At 34.1% G+C, this 26799-nt stretch overlaps 1 pseudogene; it reads right to left on the bottom strand.

Moving 5' to 3' along the window:
• Window positions 1-8629: 8629 nt before the first annotated feature.
• On the bottom strand, window positions 8630-26460 carry LOC115985644 (annotated as a pseudogene).
• Between the last annotated feature and the right edge of the window lie 339 nt (window positions 26461-26799).

Raw genomic sequence — 26799 nt, 5'->3', positions numbered from 1 at the left:
TGTGCTTATGTAAGCTTTTAGGGTTTATGTCTTTTGCATAGTTTGTAGGCTTTATGGTTTGTACCTTGCCTAGTGCAGCCTTTATACTATGTTGAAATCAGTACTTTAATCTAAATGTTATGCATTTTGGTTTATGTACTGTCACTCTTGTGCCCTTGTAAGATTGTTCCTAGATGCATATGCCTTGTGTGATATGCATTGGTTGAGTGTTGAGCATACAAGTGTCTTGCCTTGTGCATGTCAACTTGTATGTCCTTGTGTTCATTCCAAGTATGAATGAGCACTGTGATCACTACATTGTGGTGTTCACTTGGTTGATCAAGCCATGGTTTGTTTCATAACTCCATCTTTGCTTGATCACATATTGCCTGTTTCATATGCATTTTATAATTTTCTGCTTACAATGATCATGGTGTATTGTTGTGTTTCAGGAGTATTATGTTCATATGATTCAAGTGCTTCACAGCTTCTAGAGTTAGGTGTGAGTGAGTTTTGTTCAACTGTTCCCAACTCACATGTTAAGTCTAGAGTCTGTTTTAGGGTTTTGTCACGGAATAGCCAAAGGGGGAGATTGTAACGTTGAATTTATTCAACCATCTAATTGGCTTTATTCCGTGCCAAATTTGCTTGTAATTCAGCATTTAGTAACCCTGTATTTAGGTGGGTTTGATGTAAGGGTAGTAAATGAGATAGAGTGAAATTTGCTCAAGAGTGTGCAAGAAAACAGAGTCTCGCGGCTGGGTCTCGCTGGTGACTCGCGGCTTCAAGCCGCCAGAAGCAACCTCACGTGCCAAGCATGCTGGAAGGTGAACAGTCTGCTAGCTGGAGCACTACAGGACAAAACAGGACAACTGGTCATACGGTTATCTCGCGACTGGATCTCGCGACTTAGTCAAGCCGCGAGGTCAAGCCGCGAGCCACCCCTGTTTTGTAGAATTCTGACGTTTCACATTCCTCTCCACTCCAGTATAAATACCCCTATTACCCACGATTGAAAGAGAGCTTCCAGAGAGAATTTTGAGAGAGAAACCCTAAAGAAAAACCAGATTGTTTCACCCACAATCTCTACCTTAGAATCTCTTCAAATTCCTCAACTCTCTTCCTCTCCAGTGTCAAATCCTTGAGAGGCATTATACCAAACCAGGTTCTCACCATCATCATCATTGTGAGTCTGTTGTTTGGATTTCTGGGAAGCAGTTAGGAAGGAACCAATCTTCATTGGTTGATACTACGGTCTAGTAGCGGAATCCGGAAAGCTAGAAAAGAAAAAGGTTCGGCGCAACCTCGTTGGAGTAAGAAGCTTGGAGGGCTTAGGTGCACTGGGTAGATTAGGCTTGGAGGGTCTATTGCTGTCCTTGTATCCCAACTATATTTTCTAGTGGATTGATTACCGCTTGGAGGGCGGCGGAGAGGTTTTTCGCCGAGGACTTCGGTTTCCTCTTCGATAACACATCGCGTGTTGTCTTTGTGTTTGCATCTTCCTTCCTCTATCTTTGCCTTTAAATTATCTGCTGTGAATTTTATTTTGTTATGGCTTAGATAGTATTTAATCAATTTCGTATGATAGCATATGTTAAGTTTCCGCACACTAGTTGTTTGACATATTGCTTGAATTGATTAAGTTGTTATTTGGGGGTCTAAACGTTCAAAGGTGTTTTTACACGTTTTTGAACTTTCATAGTTGATGGCCAAGGCCAAGTGGCCTTGACAGGAGCTTACTATCGCTCAGCAAGAGGAGACTGCTTTTTGAGCTGTGGAGGATGCTACCTATGCCTCTTGACCTTCTCCCTCGTTTGCTCCACCTTATTGTTCTGAAGTAGAGGCAGCTCTTGCTACCATCTTAGATTAGATTCAGCTCATGCGTGCTGTTTTTGGTAGTCGTTTTGACCATCTTACTGATGAGATGTGTCAAATGAACACTAGGATTTTGGGAGGCCGCTATCTCCCTTTTATGCTGGTGTTAGGTGTCCACGCTAGGTGCATTTTTCACTCTTCCCTAAGATGGTCACGTCATCGGTGCAAGCTAAAGATGATCGCCCTCAGCCAACATTTTCCTTCCTTTTCTTACAGCTAGCCCACGTGTAAGGTCTAAATCCAACCACATTAGCATCCACACATGACTTGGCTGGTGTAATGTACAAATACTCTTTGCCTTCTTGCAGAAAATGACTTCAAATATCTTCTGAATTGTCGGGCAAATAATGACTTTATTTTTTGGGCTTGAAAATCAACATGGTTGGGCCTAGGAAACTGATTGGATTGGGTTGTAGGCTTATACTGATACAGTGATACTCGTCATGCCACCATGTTTGTAGCTGCCATTTTACTCCGGTGTCATACTCCCCCTCTTGAGAAACACTCATCCTTGAGTTTAAGTTTAAATCATCCTAAGTTTTTTCATCCAACTTCATCACTATTACGCTTGAACTAGACTTTCCTTCCTTGAGTTTCTTACAAACACCAGCTAGAAAAATCATAAGCACCCTCTTGAAACCTCAAAATTCTTCGTTGAGCATCAACTTTCATACTTACTCTCACTTGATTCGAGAAGGTAAGAGAACAATAACATGAATTAGATTTTTGTCATGAACAACTTCAAATGGGGGTTTCGTATCTTGAGAAATAACAAGCTCCCATTTCCTTGGATGCTCTCTCTTTGAACCTCTCAATAAATTTCCAAGAAGTCTATTCATAACTTCTTAGTGATCATCAACTTGAGAATAGAAAGCACTAAAGAAATCCAATCTGCCACTTAAGAGCTTCCAAAGTATTCTCCAATAACAAACAAAATGTTCATCACAATCTAAAGTGACTGTAACACATAAGTCAAAAGAAAAGGAAAAAAAAAAAAAAGAAGAACAAGAAGAGGGAAGTCAGATTTTTTTGGTGTCCCACGTGCCCCACCTACCCCTCTATCCACCACCACTCATTCTCTCAAATATTCCTCACTCTCTTTGGCCAGCTATAACTCATTTTCTCTATTTTTCTTTTTCATTTTCTCACAAACACAACAAACACTCCTCTCCCACCGGTGTACCTTCTTCACCACCATCTCCACCATTATTTTTTTGACAAGATCATCGGGAAATCTTTAAGAACCTCTAAGCACCTTCATATCTTTTATTTGAGGTAAAATTTCTAATTTTTTTGATGGGTTTATATGCTTTTGCTAGAGGTTTTCTATATCTAAGCTTTGATAATGATACCCTTGTGATTTATGAGCTTTGAAAGTGATATTTATGTGTTTATATGTATGGGTTTTGTGTTGGTGTAATTATTTGATGAGTGGATTTATAGTTTTTACAATGGTGGCTATCTAAGCGGTGAAGATTTTGGGGGTTTTGGTTTTTTAATGTGAAATAGATGGTGAATATTATTTTTATTGATTATTTGGCGCTAGTTAAAGATTCAAACTGTTTGTCATGGAGAATATTATGATTTTGGTGTCATGGGTCTCTTGATGATGTTATATAAATCTTGTGAAAACTACTTATAAAGTGTTGAGTTTTTGATGTTAGTAGTAATACCTTGAATGATTTATGAGAATAAGTTGGAGTCTATACCTTGTAATTAATTTGTTGAGAAATTTTGGAAGTGGAATATGTTATATGTGAGGTTAAATACTAGGCTTGCCTAATTAATTGCTGATTTGGAAACTCCTAAATTGTAGCTAGACGCAATTTCAAGTCTGATGCTTATTGAGATAGGTTTGCTTGATATTGTTTAGTTTCTAACTAATGTCCTTTGGAACTTGGATAATTAGGTTTTTTACGGGCTACAAGGTAAGTAGCTTCTTAATGGGATTTTTTAGAACAATAATCATATTGCATAAAATGTTGTTTTTGGGTTAAACACATTTTGGAAAATTGTTTATGGAAACTATATCTTCCTAAAAAGCGTTATGTTGTAACCTTAATGCATGTGATTATTAATAAAAAGGGCATCATCTTTAATATTGCATATGGGGAAATGCATGAATGTTTGGCATGGAAAAGAAAAACATCTTTGAATTCCTTTGCTAATGGATTTCATGGTTTGTGGTATTATTTGGAAATACTAAAGATGCTTTATATTAACCTGTATTATTTGGGAAATTTATGCAAAATATTTATGACAAGAAATGGTTTTGTGAACTTTGAGAATACTGTGGATATTTGGTTATTGAAATATTTTATGAAATTACTTGGAAGTGAACTATGTATTTTAAATACATTAGCTTGTGAGCTTTTGATGTGGTTTTGCCATTGTGTCATGATATTGGTGATTACCCTGTCTGTGTGACGACCATGTCTATGTGACGACCTCGTTTGTGTGATGAACCATCTATGTGATGACCCTATTTGTGTGATGACCTTGTCATTTGGCCTTGGGTGAGGTTTTGGTTTTGAAATGATATTAGATATTTTTATGGATCACAGTGAATAATATGTAGTTTCGTAGTTATTTTGGGAAGCTTGGTTTTACATTATTTCTATCATTCTTTTCATGTTGTTAATGAAATTTATTTTGCATAAATTAAATGGAAATTCCCAAATTATAGCATGTTTTGTGAAATACTCATTATCTAGAGACTTGCACTTCCCCTACCCCCATTAATTATGCTACTTACTGAGTTTTGTCTCATCCCATTCTTTTATAAACTTTTTCAGACTCATCAATGATCGTTTTGAGATAGATTTTTATGGCTAGCAGTAGTTAGACTAACTACTGATGGAGGTTGGACATTTGTTATGATGATCTTTAGATGTACATCCTAGAGTAGGCTTGACTCATTCTTTTGTATCTAATAGTGGTGATGACTTTTATTCCCACTGATGGGACAAGTTGATGATATGTAATTATATTTATTCATACCTCTATTCTTGTGTGGCCAATGGTCATTGTAATTATTGCATAGAGTTCTGACTTACTTTGGGACTATTTTTAAAGAAATTATTATGATAATTCTTGATGTTGGTACTTGATAAGAATGATTTGGATTGATTTGTCAAAAAGGAAAAAATCTACAGGTGCCTTTGAGATGTTTTTCTCATGCTTTGGACCCTTTTGAGTTTGGGGCGTGACAATGATGGACTCAAGAACTCCATTCAAATGAAACTCTTCTTTGGAAAACAAAGCTACTACATGAAATGCATCAATAGAGTTCTTACAAGGTATGATATGATCTTTCTTCAAAAATTGATCAACCTCAACAAAAATGCAATGATAACCATGCTGTCCAGGCAAATTAAGAACAAAGCCCATAGAAAAAAGCTCCCAATAAGTATTAGGAATCAGCAAGAACAAATATGAACCTGTATTTTGGACTCCTCCCTTGGCCACTTGATATCCAAGACATATCTATATAAAGTGAGCAACACCACTCTTCAAGTATAGGCAAAGGTTGTATCTTTTCTTCACAAGATTTTTCATTTTGCCTTGATCAAAATATCCACAAAATCCACCAGCAAGTAGTTCTTCAAACATTTTGCAGATCCTTCAGATTGGTATAGCCAATTTCCCCTAAAGAGAAAGTCATTCATCATCAAGTACTCTTGAATCTTTCCATCTCTTACATCATTCGACACCTTAGACAAGAATGGATCCATTGCATAACAATCTGGTGTGAGATTAAGGCCAATGATCTCATAAGAAATAATAGCCATCAAAGCATATTTTTGACTCAATGCACTAGCACTTGGTTTAATTAACTAGTTTTATGCTATGAAATGAAAGTAAAACTTCTTAAAGTAACAAGTACAACTTATATGCCCTGGATTGAGTTTCTTTTGCACCTTTAGAAACTTGAAAGCCCTAAGATCAAAATAGAGAACAAACTCCACTCCATTGAGATAATGCTTCCATTTCCCCAAAGCTTGTACAACAACAAACAACTCCCCAAAAATCAAGTAGTCCAGCTTCACATCATTGAACTTCCCACTGAAATAAGCAATTGGCCTCCCTTCTTTGCATTAGCATGACACCTATGTTCACACTAGAGTCATCACACTCCACTTGAACTGCTTTTGAAAGTTCTGGTAGTGCTAGTAAATAAGCTTCAACAAGTCTGAACTTCAACTACTGTATACCTCTTTTGGCTTTGCTAGTCCAATGGAACTCCTTTTTCTTCTAAGCATCCTTCATTAAAGTAATAATGGAATTGAAGCTTTTGATGAAGCGACTGTAAAATGAAGATAAAACTTGAAAACTTATCACATTAGTCAGTTTTTTAGGAGTAGGCTAGTCAAGAATATCATTTTTCCCTTTTATCTTTCAAGTTTATGCCAATAGCACTCACATCATACACTAACACAACTTAATTTGTCCTTAACAAGCACATCCCAAGATTGATAAACAACCAACTTTCTTGAAGCATTTGAAAAACACAAGGAAAATGCTTTAAGTGTTGAATTTTGCCATTCCTGTCAATCAAGACATCATCAAGATACATCACCACATACTTTCCCATAAGATTTTTCCAAAATTGAGTTATTAACCTCATGAATCTACTAGTTGAGTTAGACAACCCATACAACAAAACAAGCCACTCATTGAGGTCAGCTCTGACTTTAAATGTTGTCTTCCATTCATCATGTTCTTTAATTCTTATATGATGATAGTTGCTGCCTAGGTCAATTTTAAAAAAGACCTTAGCACAAAACAGTTCATCAAGCAAATCGGCTGTAGTATCATTAAAACACATCCTCCAAATTTTAGTTCTTTTGGAAGTTAATAAGATTGAAACAACATAAGGACTAATAGACTCCACAATCAAATCCCATTTCAACAATTCTACAACTTTTTTTGATAATTCAACATGTTCACAAGGTGGAATTCTATAATGAGGCTAGATAGGAAGAATAACACTTGGAATGAACTATGATGTTGAATATCACAAAGTGGAGGCAAACTTGCAAGAACCTCTTTTGGAGTTAAGCCATTGAATCCTTTCAACAAGGAGTGAACTTCACTCAGAACATAAGTTGTTGGTTCCACATCCTTTCCCATAGCAGCCATAGAATAGAAAAGCTCATTTTCTTGGGTAGTCATCGCTGGTTGGATGTCAAAACTTTCAGCACCAAAATCACCATCTTGATTGTCTTCATTTAAATCAACTTTTGATTCTTCATTATAAGTTGGCTCTTGAACTTCATCATAGCGCAAAATACCAATCTACCGTAGCATCTTCTCTAGAGCACTCTTTGATATCTTCAAATATGTTTGAAAGGGAAAAATCCATATGCCATGGATTCTCAATAGTATGTTCTGAAATAGAACTTGAATGGTCATCATTGGAAATTTGGAATCAACTTCTTTGCAAACAATTGAACGTTTTCTCCCAAAATTTTGAATTGGAGAGGCTGGTCACTGACGAAGGATCTTATCCATCCTTTGATGAAGAGCTTCACAAAGTCAGATTGTACACTTCTTAATTGTCTTGGAGCCATCTTGAACAAGAATAAGCAAATTCGTCACTTTCTGACAAATTGACGTTTGCTTAGTAAATTGCAAATATCTCACTATAGAAAACTCGAAATCATGTTTTTTTTTTTTTTTTTAGTTAGAAACTAGAAAGGTAGATCTTTCCATAAATATATGGCATGAACACAGAAACTTCATGAGAAAATACAAAGTTCATGAAGAAGATGAACAATCAATTCTAGAATAGCATGAGAACTTCAATGACCCAACAGGAAAGAACTTGCTATAATACCAACTGAAATTGGAGTTGTAAGGGGCAACCCAAACTTAATCGATATGATAAATGAAGATAGGCTAGATAAATATATTTTATATTTTCTGGTTTTATAAGATAATGAAAACACTCAAGAATCAAAGGATAGATAAGTTCACCACAAGTAAAAACCCAAAGGGATACAGATAATACCAACCAAGGAGTTTAACTAAGGATACAAAATTATTTTAGCTTAGCACTTTATGGGATACAAATTAACACCACTCAAGAGATACAGAAACCGATACTCGGCACCTAAAGGAATCCACCCAAGGGATAAGAGTTAATTTAGAAGAAATCCAACTTCTGAAAAACACAAGGTTTTTAATTATGCAAATAAACTTTAAAGTTTATTTGATTCAGCCACAAGGCTTAAATAGAACTTGGAATAGCCTCCCCAAGCATAGGAAAATAAAAATAAAAATAAAAACATTCACTTAACTTGACTAAAATCAGATATGACTCTTAGGAACTTGAAACACAATAAAATACTTGTCTTCTTAGGAGAAATAAAACATAAAGTCTGATTCATCCTAGGAGACACTAATTAAAGACTATTTTGACTTTGTTATTAATGATAAAAAAAAAACATTGAAAATAATTGGCTGTTATTCTAATCTTCAAGGAAAGCTTTTGGGCCGGACTGACATCAGATTGTTGGATCTTGGTTGGAACTTGGGACACTCAGGTGTTAGGAGGAATAAAACATAATGATTGGATGTTTCTAAGAAACCAACATTAAATACTCTTTGACTTCTTGGAGAAAATGACTTCAAATATATTTTGAATTGTCAAGCAAATAATGCTTTATTTGCTAGGCATGAAAATCAACATGGTTGGACTTAAAAAATTGATTGAATTGGGCTGTTGGCTTATACTGATACTCCTCATGCCACCATGTTTGTAGCTATCACTTTACTCCGGTGTCATCAAAGCAGTCCATCCATATGGATACAGTATTCCTCATGATTGGATTTGCGAGGTTGTAGCTTTTTGGGTCTTTGTAATATTAAACTTACGGTCTCCATAGCCTAATATCAAAAAGTCATGGCCATGCAAATGCCACGGATGTGTCTCACTTGTAGCATTGGTCGTAGTGTTTGCATTTTTGAAGTATAATATCCACTCTGGTATTGAAGCCTATCCTATAAATGGCATTGCTAGAAGTGGCATTTTTATTCCCAGCAACACTGTATATGTCATAATTTTCAACATCATAAGTATCCGGAGGGGGGCTTTGATCAAATGTATCAGTGAAATTATATTTTAATTGAACAAGGAAAGGAGTAAGTGGAAGGCTAAGTGATATTTAAAGACTAGCGGTAAATACCATTGACCAAATTTTGTGTGTTGAAAAGCACAATGACAATATCCGATGTGGGAGGTGGTGCTGTGACATAGTCAGGGTGGGCTTTGATGGCACGGCTTTGAGCCAATTTTGAAGCTGTGTCATTCCAAAGAGGACCAGTTGTTGGTTCTGTTATTGGGCATTTGTAGTGATAAATTGGATAGTAATTGAAGATGCCTAGACCAGTTGGAGTTGAAGGTTTTCTGCCAATAGTTTTAGTTGTGATCCAATCATTTCTTTTAGAGTCTCGGTCTGCTTTTACTATCACTGAGTATGTCTCACCAGAATTTATGTATAGGTTCTTTGTTACAAATGGCTCAACAAAGCTTCCATCTGCTTCAAACACAGTCATGCTATGGCCCCGCAGCGCTAGCATAGATCAGAAAGTATGTCATAAAACTTAATGACATTAATTATGTGGAAACCCAAAAAAACACTAGTCACTAGAACAAATCAAGTTCCTCGCAGTCACTTATATAGCCTAACTCAGCCTAATAATTGTCTGACGTGGAACCCAACACACGCCAAAACAACAAACACTTATGTAATCAAATGGAGATAGTCCAAGATATCAAAAATTACCTCAATTTCAAAGCTCAATGCCGATAGGGAAGTCAAGCTGGCAATCCTTAGTCTATATGTTTTTCCAGGGATTACTATCAAAGAATAGAGAGAGCAATCTGAATTTGTTGCATTACAAATTCCGGAAGCTGTGTCTGCAGCAGAACAGTTGAGCCTTCCTCTTCCATTTATCAAGAGTGACTGAAAAGTAGATTAAGAAATATTATTATGGTTTTATGTGAAACCACTTTTCTAATTTTATATGTAGTATGATGAAATCTGTTACCTGTGGTTCTCCTACCCATTTAAAGGGTATGGAAGATAAGCCTACGGCTTCTTCGCAAGTACTACTGATGTACCAATCTTTAAGAAGAATGGTATGGTCATGATCATATAGGTAAAGGGCTCAGAAACTGCATCAGGTATTTTTACAATAATGAATCCATACATCCCTCCTGATATTTGCATTCCATAATGCGCATGGTAAAGATATGTCCCGGCCTACATTTTCAAAAACATTGTGTTAGGAAAAGAAAAAAAAAAAAAAAACAGACAAAACTATTGGTACTGAAAATCTGAATGGATCTTTCCGCAGTGTTTGCTAATTAGAGACTTGCACTCTCAACTACAAACTTGTAATCCAAGGTTTCTCCGGGCATAATTGCACATTGAGTAATCCCATCAGTTCCAGCATGCCAAGGTGTTCCATACTGTAGCCAAGCAAGCACAAACAAAGATGCAATAAAAAAAGTTTGAAATCAAACATCTCAATAATTAAGAATAGTTCAGTGCTAACTTTTTTGCCTGTTTCTTTGTTTTCAACAGTGGGTTTCAATAATATGAAAAGCACAATGGAAATAATGACAATACCTTTCGGATTCCATGCCAATGCACTGTAACATTCTCAGTTAACATAGTGTTGTTACGTGTGGCTTGCATTTGGTCCACTAATAAGTGGTTAAGTCTTATTAGGACTCTTGTTATTGGATTACTTTCAAACTGATACCCAACCGGACTTAGATATCCAAGTTCAACTTGGAATAATAGCAAACTAGATATCTTTGAGATTTAGAGTTCCACTTGAAGCAGTTTGTCTTTGCTTGGATTAGTATTTTGCACGTGGACATAAGGAAATTGTATGTAATACAATTTATATTCCACTTGCATCTTAGTTGACTAACTCTATGTATAAATAGGACGTGTTGTGGCAATTGAAGATAAGAAAAAAGAGAGTGAAATAGAGAGATTGATTGCTGCAAATTTGTGAGAGTTCTCTAGTTTAGAATAGGGTACAAGGTTTTCTCTATTCTTTGTTATTTGTAAGAGAGTTATTAGGTGTATTGCGGATTGGGTGTGTGTAAGAATACTGATATACCAACTTGTATATCTCCATATTTGATTAGTGTAAGTTTTTGTCATTGCCCGTGGATGTAGGCCAAAACCTGAACCACGTAAATCCTTGGTGTTCTCTTGTTTGTGTGTTTTATTTTATTTTGGGTCTGCTTTGTTTCTATTGTTTATTTCTTGGAGATCTTTCTATAGTTATAATATTTTCACAATCAATATTGAGGTGGGAGAGCTATTTGGAGGTGCTTTCCTACAACTAATTGGTATCAAAGCCTAGGTTCATTACCTAGGCGTTTGGATTTGTTCTCTTTGGAGATTTTGGTGATTGATTTGTGAATTTAATTATTGAGGAGAAAGATGTCAGGTGATTTCTATACAAAATCTTCGGCAGAGTCCTCTAGAAAAGTTTTGGTAGATTCCTTTAGAAAAGCTTTGGTAGAGTCTTCTACAAAACCTTCAACAGTTAGAACGATGGTTTCTAATGCCAAATTTGAGGTATAGAAGTTTGATGGAACAAATAACTTTGGCATATGGCAATGTGAAGTTATGGATATCTTGATCCAACAAGAGTTGGATATTGCTTTGAAGACAAACCTAAAGAGATGTAAGACAAAGATTGGGACAAGATAAATAGACAAGCTTTCGGCACCATCCGTTTGTGTTTGGCCAAGGATCAAAAGTATTTTGTTATGAGAGAGACGAAGGCTAAAGAGCTTTGGAAGGTGTTAAAAGATAAGTATATGACGAAGAGAGAACTGTTTATATTTGAAGAAAAAGCTCTTCCATTTCCAGTATTGTCCATGTATTTCTATGTTTGAGCACTTTAATGATTAAAATAAAATACTTGCTGATTTGCAAAATTTAGAGGTTGAGATTAAAGAAAAAGATAAGGCTCTCTTATTGTTGAATTCTCTACCTGATACTTATGATCATTTAATCGCAATACTATTGTATGGGAAAAATGAAATTAAGTTTAATGATGTGTCTAATGCTTTGACTAACAATGAATATCGTAAGAAAGATAAGCAGGCCTACATGGGTACAAGTAGTGAAGCCCTAATGGTCAGAGGTAGGTCTGAACATAAGAAGTCTAGTAGAAGAGGTAGATTGCGCTCTAAGTCAAAAGGATCTACAAAGAGGAAAATTAGGAAGATAAGTGTGCCTTTTGTAGCAATAAGGGGCACTGGAAGAAAGATTGCCCACTTTTGAAGAATAAGGACAAGAAAGATTCTAATGCTAATGTAGCAGATAGTACTGATGAAGATTCTGATTTTACATTGACCGGTTCATTATTTGTTTGCTATTCAAATGAATGGATCATGGATTCTGCTTGTACCTTTCATATGTGTCTGAAGAAGGAATGGTTTTTCAATCTAGATGAGTTGGTACATGGTTCAGTCCTCATGGGTAATGATGAAGCCTATGAGATCTTTGGGATGGGTAAAATCAAGCTAAAGTTGCATGATGGAATAGTTCGCAATTTGGCGGAAGTTCAATATGTACTAGACTTGAAAAAGAATCTAATATTTGTTGGTTTCTTAGAATCCAAGGGATTTAAGATTACCATGGAGAATGGAATTTTGAAAGTTTCATATGGTGCATTTGTAGCATTGAGGGCCACTCGTAAAAGGAATATGTATTTCCTTGATGGAATTACTATTGTAGGTGGAGCAATCACAACTTTTGATATTACTAGGGAGGTTGCTTCGGATACTACTAGACTTTGGCACATGCATTTAGGCCATGCCAGTGAAAATGCTTTGCAAAGTCTCGTAAAGCAAGGTTTGCTAAAGGGTTCCAAGACTTGCAAGTTGGAATTTTGTGAGCATCGTGTTTTGAGAAAGCAAATTAGATCAAGTTTGACATTGTAGTTCATCAGACAAAGGGTACACTTGACTATGTACACATAAACGTGTGGGGGTTTACGAAGGTTGCTTCTCTTAGAGGTAAGCATTCTTATGTTACCTTTGTTGATTATTACTCCCGCCAAGTTTGGGTTTATACTATGAAGCACAAGGATGAGGTTCTTGATGTATTTTTGAAGTGGAAGAAATTGATTGAAACTCAAATAGGTTGTAAGATAAAACGGCTTAGATCTAATAATAGTGGTGAGTACAAGTCTAATCCATTTTTGAAAGTTTGTCAAGATGAAGGTATTGCTTGTCACTTCACTATTAGAGGTACCCTACAACAAAATGGAGTGACTAAAAGAATGAATCGTACTTTGCTGGAGAACGTGCGATGTATGTTGTCTTAAGCAAAATTAGGTAAAGAATTTTGGGATGAGCCAGTAACGTATGCAAGTCATATCATCAACCATTTTCCTGCAGTTGTGAATGAGGGGAAAACTCCCCTAGAGGTATGGTCTGGATCTCCTGTTACTAATTTTGATTCCTTGCGCATATTTGGTTGTCTTGCATATTTTCATGTGAAGGATTCAAAATTGAATTCTAGAGACAAGAAAGCTATTTTCTTGGGTTTTGGTTTAGGTGTAAATGGATATAAGCTTTGGTGTTCCAAGACAAAGAAGATGATTCATATCCGAGATGTTACATTTAATGAATCTAAGTTTGTCAAGCCTATTAAGTAGGTGGAGGAGAGCATAGTTGAGAGTGATCCGTAGCAAACTTAGTTTCAAAGTATGTTGACATAGATAATGATATTGTGGTTGATGAGGGAAATAATTTAGATGAGAGTGAAGCTCTAGTTTTAACACCTTTATAGTTGACAAAGTCCATTGTAGTGAGAAGATCCCAGCAGGAAATTTGAAAACCAGCTAGATTTTTTAATGCTGTAGCTTATGCACTTCCAATTGTTGAAGAAGATATTCCATCCACCTATAAAGAAGCTGTATGAACATTTGAGAGTGGTGAACGGAAGAAGGCTATCAATGAGGAGATGTGATTTCTTCACGAGAATCAGACTTGGGATTTGGTACAGCTTCCTAAAGGCAAGAAAGAGATTGGGTGCAAATGGCTCTACACAAAGAAATGAGGACCTACAAGAAAAGATAATGTGTGGTTCAAAGCTAGATTGGTTGCTAAAGGATATGCTCAAAAATAAGGGATCTACTACAACGAAGTGTTCTCTCCTATTGTTAAACATTCCTCTGTTCGTATTTTGCTAGCTTTGTTGGCACAATTTGATCTCGAGTTAGCACAACTTAGTGTGAAGACAGCTTTCTTGTGTGGAGATTTGGAGGAAGAGATATACATGTCTCAACCTCATGGTTTTGAAGTTGTTGGTAAGGAGAATTGGGTTTGTAAATTGAAGAAATCATTGTATGGATTGAAACAGTCTCCCCAACGGTGGTATAAGTGGTTTGATTGCTTCATGATTGGGCAAAACTACACTAGGAGATAGGGCAAAACTACTCTAGGAGCCAGTTTGATCATTGTGTATGTTGGGTTAAGATAGTTTCACCCTGGTTAACTAATTCAATTACCCAAGTTGATTAATTAGGTCAAATTACATGCAAATAGTGGAGGCACCAAAAAATCACCAAATAAACTAATATGCAGTGGAAAATAAATTAACACGTTGATTTGTTGACAAATGGGGAAAACCACTCACAAGGCAAAAACTCCACCGGGTGAATTTAAGGTCACCACTCCTAAGAATCCACTAATTAATAATCAAGCAATTATAAGTATAAGGAATCTTATCACTACCCTAGCCTATCCCAAAATACCAGCCTACAGTTAAACCTTCGCTCCAATATCCAATTGGACTTGATTTTGTAGTAGCCTTCTTTCCTTTAATGCACAAATCTCCAATCTATGACTAACTCCTTTGCACGAATCCTAGTACGTGACTAACTCCACAGCAAGCCTTTAATTGTTGTAGTTGATTTGCAAAAGGTTCACATAGAAACACCAATAAGATCTTCAATGTTGGTGCTAGAAAATTTTCTTGGTTACAGAACCCAAAGACGTATAAGAAACGCAGCAAGAACTCTTTTGTTTGGTGAAATAGAGAAAAATTTGTTACAAAACCCTAGCCCCATAAATAGAGTGTTTCTCTCTCTAAAAATCCTTCTAATAGATGGCTTATGATGTTCTTTAAATATCGGTTCAAATAGATCTCAATTCGGGATTCAAACGAATAAGTTATGAGTTTTTTAGCGTTGTTGATTTTGCTAATCCACAAAGCTTGATAGATCGAGCTACTATTGAGCTTGTGTCAAGAGCAAAATTTCAATAGTTCGAGCTTGTGTTGACCTTGTATCGAGGATGTAGTAAGTTTCTAGCTTCTATTGAGAGGTATCGAGCTGCTACCAAGGTACAAGGTGAAAATGTGTTTTTCTTGAGTTTTTTTATAGCAAACTTTATGTCATCAACTTGGTCTTCAAGTACAGCTTTAAGACATACAATTTGGCATGGTTGGCAATACCAAAACACATGACTCTGACAATCTCCCCCTTTGTCAATCCATGACAAAACCTCTAGTACAAAAGTAAGCCCAATACAATAATAACCCAAATACAATGAATTAACCCATATTCAAATACACTAGTCTATCTAAAAACAACTAATCTTGAGAAACCATAGCATGAACTAGGATTGATTATTTTGATTAGCTTCATACCTCTCTTTCCTGAAAGTACTTAAGAAACATGTTATGCACACCATGTGAAAAACAATGACAGATAGTAAACAAGTAATTGCATTTCGTCATAGGATATACCAATTACATAAAAATACGAATCTAAAAATCTCCCCCTTTGGCAATCCATGGCAAAACTACAAGAGTACATTGAATGTCCTAGAATACATTCTACTCAAGATTACAAAAAAAATAAGCCTAGTCTAAAAGATCTGAACCTTGGAAGTTGCTGCAAGAAGAAGGCTTGAAATCTGGAGTTGGCTTTAACTTGTCTTTCTTGAAAGGCACTGAACAAGATGCATCAAGGTATCATCTAGAAAACAATGATAAGTTAAATAAAAAAGAAACATGTGTATAAAGTGAGAAAAGAAACAACACATGTGAGATAAAGAGTGAAACACATACATCACCATTATTTATAGAAACAACACACGATGTATGTAAATGGTTACAAACCAAAAGACACACAACACAAAATATATCAATATCAAAATGTATCAAACTAACTCTCCCCCTAAGTTAGTTACGTCAAAGATTTTCTTCCCTTTAACATGAAGTTCTCCCCCAAAATCTATTACTCCCCCTGAGGAATGAACTTTAAATCTCAAAATTTTCCCCCTTTTTGACATGATTGTCAAAGGGCATAGAAAGCCAAAAAAAACTTGATTGAAGACATATAGAAAACTAGCATAGAGGGTATGAGTAGAACAAGGAACCATAGACCTACAAGAAGAACATGACAAGAAGTTGATATGGACACAAAGGGAAAAAAAATTCAAAACTCAAAACTCCAAAAGACTTTTTAAAGCAAAGACACAATTTTTTTTTTTTTAAATAATAATACTCACACCAGTACAAGAGTAACTTTAAATGGCCAAAACACATTGTGCTTGTACATTGTATCAATAATAGTAAAGAATCGCATGTTGTGTGTGAAACTTTTGCAAGAAAGTATAAGTGTCACACTATATGAAGAGCAATGATATTGGAGAATCAAATACATCCACACATAATCACAACTATTTGATAGGGACCATCTCTTTTGGGGTACATCATATAACTTTTACATCTCTTAGAAGCATGCTTGCAACCATATTTAAAAGAATTTTGATTCCTTTTGCTTTTCATATTCTTTGCATATTTTTCTTTTAAGTAAAAAATGGCATAACATGTATGGGTATATAAGAGTCAGAAAAGAAATACCCAAATATGTTAGCCAAACATCATTTTCTTGCTATGCAAGTACTACACCTTACCGAGCACAGCTTTTATGAATTGCACACAAATGTTTTATGATTGACAAGTTTTAGTGATGAGATGGTTATTTATGCATTTCTCTTACGATTTTTTAGTCCTTCCCATCAAAAAGAGTGATAAAGATATGAATGAGAGAAGATTAACCAAATCATACAAATCACATAAACGAGTCACAAAGCTCACATTGCTTAGTTGTACATGAGGATGCTCATCTAAGTTTCAAGAGATACAAAGTTGAGAAACTTTGTTTCAATGGCCATCCAAGGTATACAAGTACCAGTATACACATTCACACATTGTTTTTGTATTTTTCAAAATTTTCAATTTTTTTAAAGCAATAAAAGATATTAAAAAGAACACATATGCAAAAAAGAAAAAAAAAAGAGATGCAAAAACAATGCAATGCATGAAAGCATGATTCCAAAAACATATAAGAAATCAAGCATGAAAGTCCTATTTTAGATAGAAAAAATTAAAGCAAATGACAAATTGAAAGACAATTAAGTCTTAGGATCCTTCATCACCCGCATAGCACGAGTTTTTGGCCGTGAAGATGAAAATGCACGTGTCTTAGTATGACTACTAAAGGACAAAGAGGAGTTAGAATTCCCCTAAAATTGAGTTAAAAAGCTCAAAGCTTTTAATAAATCACCAAGAATAGGTATAGAGCCTTTAGATAAAGGATGAGACCTATTGGATACTCTCTTATGAGGGAAAAGTTTAAAACAATTAGGGTGAGTGTGACTGAAAGCACCACAATGGTGACAAATATGAGTAGTTTTAGAACTACTAGGCTTCCTAAAGGAGGTCTAACCTTAGAAGTTGACAAAGACCTAAACTTAGGACAATTTGGCCTAATATGACTAACAATATGACAATGATGACAAGTGAGGAAAAATTTAGATTTTTCTTTCAATCTAGAAGGAGTTTTAGACATAGGTTTAGAAACTTCAACGTCAACATCGGATTTTTTACCTTTGTCTATCCTAGCAAAATTAGCTTTCAACTCTTCATTATTCCTTTTAAATGGAGGAATATAAAAATCTTTTTCTTTTGAGTAAAACTCAAAAACAAGTTTGACACTAGTTAATTTTTCAACTTCAGTTTTAGATTGAACTAGTTGCTCTTCCAAACTTTTAATTTTGTCCACCTAAGATGAAAATTGATTTTTTATTTTTTAAATTCTCATTCAAATTATTGGCTCCATCCAATTTTGCAATCAAATCATCTTTTTCAAGTTTGACCTATTTAAATTTGGCTTTTAATTTTGTAGAACTTTTAAGATATTTCATACAAAATTTTTAAAGATTACAATAGGCATCTTGAATATCATCATCATCATTCAAAACAATATCATGCAAATCAAAATAATCAAGAGTATTCATGACAATAGGAGTCAATGGATCACACAGTAAAGATTAAAACCTAATCAGAGTATGCTCGCTCTGATAGCACTTGTTGGGTTAAGATAGCTTGACCCCGGTTAATTAATTCAATTACCCAAGTTGATTAATGAGGTCAAATTACATGCAAATTGTGGAGGCACCAACAAATAAACAAATAAACTAATACGAAAAAAATAAATTAACACAGTAATTTGTTGACAAATAGAGAAAACCTCTTGCAAGGCAAAAACCCCACTGGGTGAATTTAAGGTCATCACTCCCAAGAATCCACTAATCAATAATCAAGCGGTTACAAGTATGAGAAATCTTACCACTACCCTGGATTATCCCAAAATACCAACCTACAGTTGAACCTTCACTCCAACACCAAATCAGAATTTATCTTGTAGTAGCCTTTTCCTTTGATGCACAAATATCCAATCTGTGACTAATTCCTTCGCACGGATCCCAGTACATGCCTAACTCTAGAACAACCCTTTGATTGTTGAAGTTGATTTGCAACTGTTTCACATAGAACACCAATAAGATCTTCAATGCTAGTGTTAAAGAATTTGCTTGATTACAAAACCTAAAGGTGTACAAGAAATGCAGCAAGAACTCTTTAGTTTGGTGAAATAGAGAAAACTTGGTTACAAAACCCTAGCCACATAAACGGGGTGTTTCTCTCTCTAAAAAGCTTTCTAATAGATGGCTCATGATTTTATTTAAATACTTGTTCAAATGGATCTCAATTTGGGTTTTAAATGAATAAGTTAAAAAGACTTTTTTGCGTTGTTAATTTTTGTATATTTGCAAAGCTCGATAGATCAAGCTTGTATCGAGCTTGTGTTGAGGAGGCAGTAAGTTTCTAACTTTTATTGAGAGGTATCGAGCTTCTATTGAGGTACATGCTGAAAATGTGTTTTTTTTTTTAGCTTTTCTTAAGCATACTTTGTGTCTTCAACTTGGTCTTCAATTACAACTTTAAAACACATCAAAACTCAATAAAAAACATATAATTTGGCATGGTTGACAATACCAAAATACATGACCCTAAAAATCTCCCCCTTTGTCAATCCATGACAAAACCTCAAGTACAAAAGTAAGCCCAATACAATAATAACCCAAATACAATGAATGAAATACACTAGCCTATCTAAAAACAGCCAGTCCTGAGAAACCATAGCACGATCTAGGATTGACTGTTTTGATTGGCTTCATCCCTGTCTTTCCTAAAGGCACTTACCAAACATGTTATGCGCCCCATGTGGAAAACAATGGCATATAGTAAACAAGTAAATTTCATTTTGTTAATAGGATATGTCAATTACATAAAAATATGAACCTAACAGTGTATATCTTCATAGGCTTTCTTATGGATCCTATATCTACTTGCTTTTATATGTAGATGAAATATTGGTGGCATGTAAGAACAAGGCAGAAATTGAACAATTGAAGACTCAGTTGAGTTCAGAATTTAAGATGAAGGATCTCGGTGAAGCAAAGAAGATACTTGGAATGGAGATCGTAGGAGATAGAGTGAAGGACACTATTCATTTGACACGGAAACAATATTGGACTAAAGAACTACAACGTTTTGGTATGAATTCCAATACCAAGCTTGTGAGTACTCCTTTGGCCCCTTATTTTAAGCTTAGTGCTTCATTATCACTGCGCACTAATGAGGAGCGTGAGTACATGGCTCATGTCCCGTATGTGAGTTTGGTTGGTAGCCTCATATGTGTAATGATGTGTACTTGGCCAGACATTTCACAAGCTATTAGTATGGTTGGTTGTTATATGCATGATCCAAGAAAAGGTCATTGGCAAGTAGCTAAATGGATCTTGAGATACATCTTGGGAACTATTGATTTGGGTTTGAAGTTCAAGAGAGATGATAATGTTGGAAGCCACTTAGTTGGTTATGTTGACTCGAATTTTGCTAGTGATTTAGATAAGCATCGTTCTACTACAGGCTACATGTTTACCCTTGCTAAAGCATCGGTGAGTTGGAGGTCGACATTGTAGTCCATTGTTGCATTATCAACCACTGAAGCTAAATACATTGCTGTGATTGAAGCCATTAAGGAGGCTATTTGGCTACCTAGTTTGGTTGAAGACTTGGGAATTTATCAAGAGCATGTCTCTATTTTTTGTGATAGCCAGAGTGCTATTTATTTAGCAAAGAACCAAGTCCATCACTCTCGAACTAAACATATTGATGTTTGCTTCCACTCTGTTCGTGAAATTATTGATGAACAAGATATTCTTCTTAAGAAAATTGGGACTGCAGATAATCCAGCTGACATGATGACTAAGCCAATTCCTTTGCACAAGTTCAAGCATTGCTTGGACTGATTGGCATTTGCAGTTTGTAATAGCCCTTATGGGTTTTTGGTGATGACGACGGAGAAGTTTTGATTGTGTGGTTTGATTGGATTCAAGCCAAGGTGGAGATTTGCTATGTGTGGCTTGCATTTGGTCCAATGATAAGTGGTTGAGTCCTATTAGGACTCTTGTTATTGGATTACTTTTAAACTAGTACCCAACCGGCCTTAGATATCCAACTTGGAATAGTAGAAAACTAGGTATCCTTGAGATTTAGAGTTCCACTTGAAGTAGTTTGTCTTTGCTTGGATTAGTATTTTGCATGTGGACATAAGGAAATTGTATGTAATACAATTTCTATTCCTTGAAGGACTTGCATCTTAGCCGACTAACTCCATGTATAAATAGGACATGTGTTGCCGCAATTGAAGAGATGAAAAAAGAGAGTGAAATAAAGAGATTGGTTGCTGCATATTTGTGAGAGTTCTCTAGTTTAGAATAGGGTACAAGGTTTTCTCTATTCTTTATTATTTGTGAGAGAGCTATTGGGTGTATTGGGAATTGGGTGTGTGTAAGAATACTGATACACCAACTTGTATATCTCTATATTTGATTAGTGGAATTTTTTGTCGTTGGCAGTGGATGTTGGCCAAAAGCTAAATCACGTAAATCCTTGGTGTTCTTTTGCTTGTGTGTGTTTGTTTATTTTCAGATTTTGGGTTTGCTTTGCTCCTATGGTTTATTTCTTGGAGATCTTTCTTTAGTTATAATATTTTCACAATCAATATTAAGGTGAGAGTGCTATCTGGAGGAGGTTTCCTACAACAAGTGTTTGTAAGCCTAACAACAATTGTATCACCTTGTTGTGCATAGATTGTAGGCGCCTAAGAATCATCGTTGATTTTTACAGCTAGCTTCTTATAGCAATCTGGAAATTTATTGGTATACTTTACATCTCAGACGTGATAGTGAGTTTTTGCCTCAACAATTAGAACATTGACTGAATAAAAGATACAGAAGACCAGCAAAGAAATATATATACAGACACACATTAGTGTTCATTACAAATAGCTTATTGTGTGTAACCGGTAGTGTGCAGTGTGCACTAGTCATTACCCTTATAGCTAAACTTTTGTCTATTCTTTTAGCTTTTTAAAGTTACAATTTGAAATAATGACAAGCTCAACGTATTTTAGGCTAAATAGTTACTCAACATCAATGTGATTATTACCCAAGCTAGCTATTTACTGTGGTTTTCAAATGTTGCATCAACTAATTTTGAACAATAGCCAAAAATATTAGTCCTAATAAGGTGATAAATAACCCAAATAATAAAAAGATTAGACCAAGAAACATCAAATGAACAAAATAATCAAGAAAAAATAATTTAAAGAAAAAACCCAATTATTTTATACTCAAAGTTTGTTCAACCCATTTCATAAAAATAATGTCTAATTCCATTAAGTACTAAAAGAGATACTATGATCATAAGTTTTCCTTGGCTGCACTGACAGCTCTGCTCTTATCCTAACTATGCAAAAGAAATAGCTCTTGAGATTATTAAACCCAAGAGAATATAATTGCTATTACTGAAAAGAAGAACACACAACCACAGTTTTTATTTTATTTTATTTTATTTTTGTTTTTTTATATATATCATTTTTTAAGGAAAAATGAAATTAGAGATTATTTTTATGTGATGTGTTGAACTAGTTACAAATTTGAGTTATTAGGGTTTTTTAATTTTTTGTTTTGAATAGTTCTTTTGTTTAATAATTTGTTAGTTTGTTGTTGTTTGGTCTAGTCTAGTTTTTGTTTGGGGTTATTTTTTTCGTTATTTGGGATCATTTTTGTTTTTGTTATTTAGGTTTTTTTTGTTTGTTTGTTTAAAGGGTTAAGGATTTTGCTTTGGGGCCGGAATTATGTTTGGAGTAATGTTATGTCTATAACAATTTCACAACAAATCTTATAAGAAAAACTATTATTAGTGGGTAAAAAAATTATGTAAGTATTAGGTCTAAATTAGAATTAGTAACAGCTTACCACAAAAGATTTCTTGTAAAATTATTACTGATATAACTAAAAGAGATACTATGAACATAAGTTTTCCTTGTCTGCACTGACAGCTCTGCTCTTATCCTAACTATGCAAAAGAAATATCTCTTGAGATTATTAAACCAAAGAGTATATAATTGCTATTACTGAAAAGAAGAACGCATAACCACAGTTTTTTTTTTTTTTTTTTTTTTTTGATATCATTTTTTAAGGAAAAATGAAATTAGAGATTATTTTTATGTAATGTGTTGAACTAGTTACAAATTTGAGTTATTAGGGATTTTTAATTTTTTGTTTTGAATAGTCCTTTTGTTTAATAATTTGTTAGTTTGTTGTTGTTTGGTCTAGTCTAGTTTTTGTTTGGGGCTATTTTTGTTGTTATTTGGGTTCATTTTTTGTTTTTGTTATTTTTGTTGTTATTTGGGTTCATTTTTTGTTTTTGTTATTTAAGTTTTTGTCTTTTTTTTTTTTTTTTAAAGGATTAAGGATTATGCTTTGGGGCCAGAATTATGTTTGGAGTAATGTTATGTTTATAACAGTTTCACAACAAATCTTATAAGAAAAACTATTATTAGTGGGTAAAAAAATTATGTAAGTATTAGGTCTAAATTAGAATTAGTAACAGCTTATCACAAAATATTTCTTGTAAAATTATTTTAAAAATGTTATGGATATAACATTACTATTATTATTTTTAACTTAAATTCTTGTAATTCTCATGTTAGGGTATTCAACATTTTTATTAGGGTGATCAAAATAGGTTTGTTTAGTGTGTGTTTCTACATATACATATACATAAATACATACATACATATATATATATATATATATAGACACACATTAGTGTTTGTGAAAAATAGCTTATTGTGTGTAATAGGCAATGTGCACTTGTCATTACTCTTATAGCTAAACTTTTTTCTATTTTATTTTATTTATTTTTTTAATCTTTTTTAAGTTACAATTTGAAATAATGACATGCTCAACGTATTTTAGGCTAAATAGTTACTCAATATCAATGTGATTATTACCCAAGTTAGCTGTTTACTGTGGTTTTCAAACGTTGGATCAACTAATTTTGAACAATAGCCACAAATTTTTTTATTTTTTATTTGAGAAACACACACACACACATGTATGGGGGAAGGGAGATGAGATAAGGGAATACGTTCACATGCCAACACCAAAACTACATGCAACAGTTAGAGTCGCGGAGCAAGTGATAAACCCCTTCTCAATATCACACCTTACCGATGTGGGATAACTTGACAACACTGACAATATCCACAAATATTAGTCCAAATAATGTGATAAATAACCCAAATAATAACAAGATTAGACCAAGCAACATGAAATGAACAAAACAATCAACAAAAAATAATTAAAAAAAATAACTCAATTATTTTATTCTCATAATTCGTTCAACACATTTCATAAAAATAATGTCTAATTCCATTTTCCTGAAAAAGTACTAAAAGATATACTATGATCATGAGTTTTCCTTGACCGCACTAATAGCTATGCTCTTATCCTAACTATGCAAAAGAAATAGCCCTTGAGATTACTAACCAAAGAGAATATAATTGCCAGTACCGTAAAGAAGAATGCACAACCACAATTTTTTTATTGATATCATTTTTAAGGAAAAATGAAATTATAGATTATTCTTATGTGATGCGTTGAACTAGTTAGAAATTTGAGTTATTAGGAATTTTTAATTTTTTATTTTGAATAGTCCTTTTGTTTAATAATTTGTTAGTTTGTTGTTGTTTGGTCTATTCTTGTTTTTGTTTGGGGTTATTTTTGTTGTTATTTGGGTTCATTTTTATTGTTGTTATTTAAGTTTTTTTTTTTCCTATTTTAGGGGTTAAGGATTATGTTTTTGGGCCGGAATGATTTTTAGAATAAAGTTATGTTAATAACATTTTCACAAAAATCTTATAAGACAAGCTATTATTAGTGGGTAAAAAAAAATTATGTAAGTATTGGGTCTAAATTAGAATTAGTAACAGTTTACCATAGAAGATTTCTTGTGAAATTATTCTGAAAATGTTGTTAAAGTAGCATTACTATTATTTTTTTAAAACATAAATTCACTTTTAATTCTCAAGTTAGGGTGTTCAACATTTTTATTAGGGTGGTCAAAATAGGTTAGTTTAGTGTGTGTGGATATATATATAAACACATCAGTGTTTTTTTTTAGGAATCGCTTGTTGTGCATAACAGGCAGTGTCTACTAGTCATTACCCTTATAGCAAAACTTGTGTCTACTTTTTTAGCCTTTTTATGTTACAATTTGAAGTCATGACTTGCTCAATATATTTTAGGCAGAATTGTTACTCAACATCAATGTGATTATTACCCAAGTTAGCTATTTATTGTGGTTTTTGAATGTTGCATCAACTAATGTTGAACAACAGCAACAAACATTAGTCCAAATAACGTCAAAAAATAACCCAAATATGAGCAAGATTAGACCAAGCAACATCAAATGAACAAAATATTCAACAAAAAATAATTTCAAAAAAATAAAATTATTTTATACTCATAATTCTTTCAACCCATTTCATGAAAATAATATCTAATTTCATTTTCCTAAAAAAGTTCTAAGAGAGATACTATAATTGTGAGTTTTCCTTCATGGCACTGACAGCTCTGCTCTTATCCTAACTATGCAAAAGCAATAGCTCTACTTTTCTCAGTGACTTGACTTGCAACTAGGATCATTTGTTGTTCTCTGCATCTCTCTCCATTTTTTTCATTACTCTATCATCATTTTAGACCCTCTATCATTTTATTACTCTTATTGTAGGATTTTCAATTCACATTATATCTCTTATCAGTTGTTTTTTACTTTTTCATTTTTTAGAAGAAATAAATTGTTAAATTCACATATTTGTGTCTTTTTTTTTTTTTTTAATGTCCATATATACAAGTTCTGTTTTATTAAATTTTGTATATAATTAGCTTTCTTGCGGACTATCCTAGAAAAAATTATTAGTAATAGGCATGTGCTTGTATTATTATACATTAATGGAAAGGAATCATGATGAAAAGAGTAGCAAAAAATCTTTTGAAAAGCTAATCCAGTCAAGTATTATATTATTATATTATTCTTTCTCAAAAAAAAAAAGTATTATATTATTCTATACGGATAAATGTCAAGATATTTATTAAAAAAAAAAAGTTTAAGAATAATAGATATCACAATGGCACAAGAAAGACCTCCACAAGACACAACAAACATGGCCTCCCCCATAAATTTCTTTTTTTCCTTTGAGCAAAGCCATTAATTTTTATTAAAGAGAAAAGAAGCCAAAAACTTTTTTTATAACATTTTATACGGACCACTTTTAACCACTCACATACAACTCACAAGCTCTTTACAATTAAACCAAATTTGCTAGATACAAACTGACGATAGCAATGTCGTCTAAGAGCTTAGTAGTTTGGGGAATGGGATTGGTCTCGCCATATCCCTGGAATGCTTTATTGCATGTGTCGAATTCGTTCCGGGTGGAAGCGATGAAGTTCTTCAGGGCAGGCAGGTCATTTTTTTTGAGGCTTTTCAAAGCGCCTTCGCCGTCTAAAATGGCTGCGTCAAAAGCTTTTATGCATCGAAAAGTTCCGAGCATCTTGTCATACTTTCGAACCTCCACCTCTCCAGCTTTGGTCTGGGAAACCAATTTGTTCATGGATGCAACCACAGCATCACGAGAGTCAGTCCGATCAGCGATAACTGAAATACAGAACTGCTTATCAGGAGCATTGTCGCATAGGGCAGCGTGAGCAGGGCCAGCAAAGAGGATGACGGCTGTTGCTAAAAAGACATAAGAGAAAAAGTTGTAGTCATTGAAAGCCATGGTTTTTGTTAAATAGTTACTAGCTACAAGCCTTTCTCTGTTGTTGGGATTCAGAAGTGATTTAAACAAATTATTTTCAAAAGGCAATTTATAGAAAGGGAAATGTTAAATTGTAGGTTGTTATTGATGGGATAAAAATAGTAGGTTGTTACGGGTTGTTATTGATGGGATAAAAATAGTAATTTTAGTGGTAAATTCAAATTAGAACTAATAACAATTAACCACCTATAATTTGTTGTGAAAATGTTATTAACATAGCATTGTCATTTTTTCTCATAAACATTTTTGTTTTAGCTGTGGGAAATTATTGGTTTTTTTTTAATTTTTATACAGCAAAGT

The sequence above is a fragment of the Quercus lobata genome, chromosome 4 (genome assembly GCF_001633185.2).
Source record: "Quercus lobata isolate SW786 chromosome 4, ValleyOak3.0 Primary Assembly, whole genome shotgun sequence".
In the NCBI taxonomy this organism is placed as follows: domain Eukaryota; kingdom Viridiplantae; phylum Streptophyta; class Magnoliopsida; order Fagales; family Fagaceae; genus Quercus; species Quercus lobata.
Note: the sequence above shows the minus strand (reverse complement) of the source record. Positions and strands in the feature narration are given on the sequence as shown.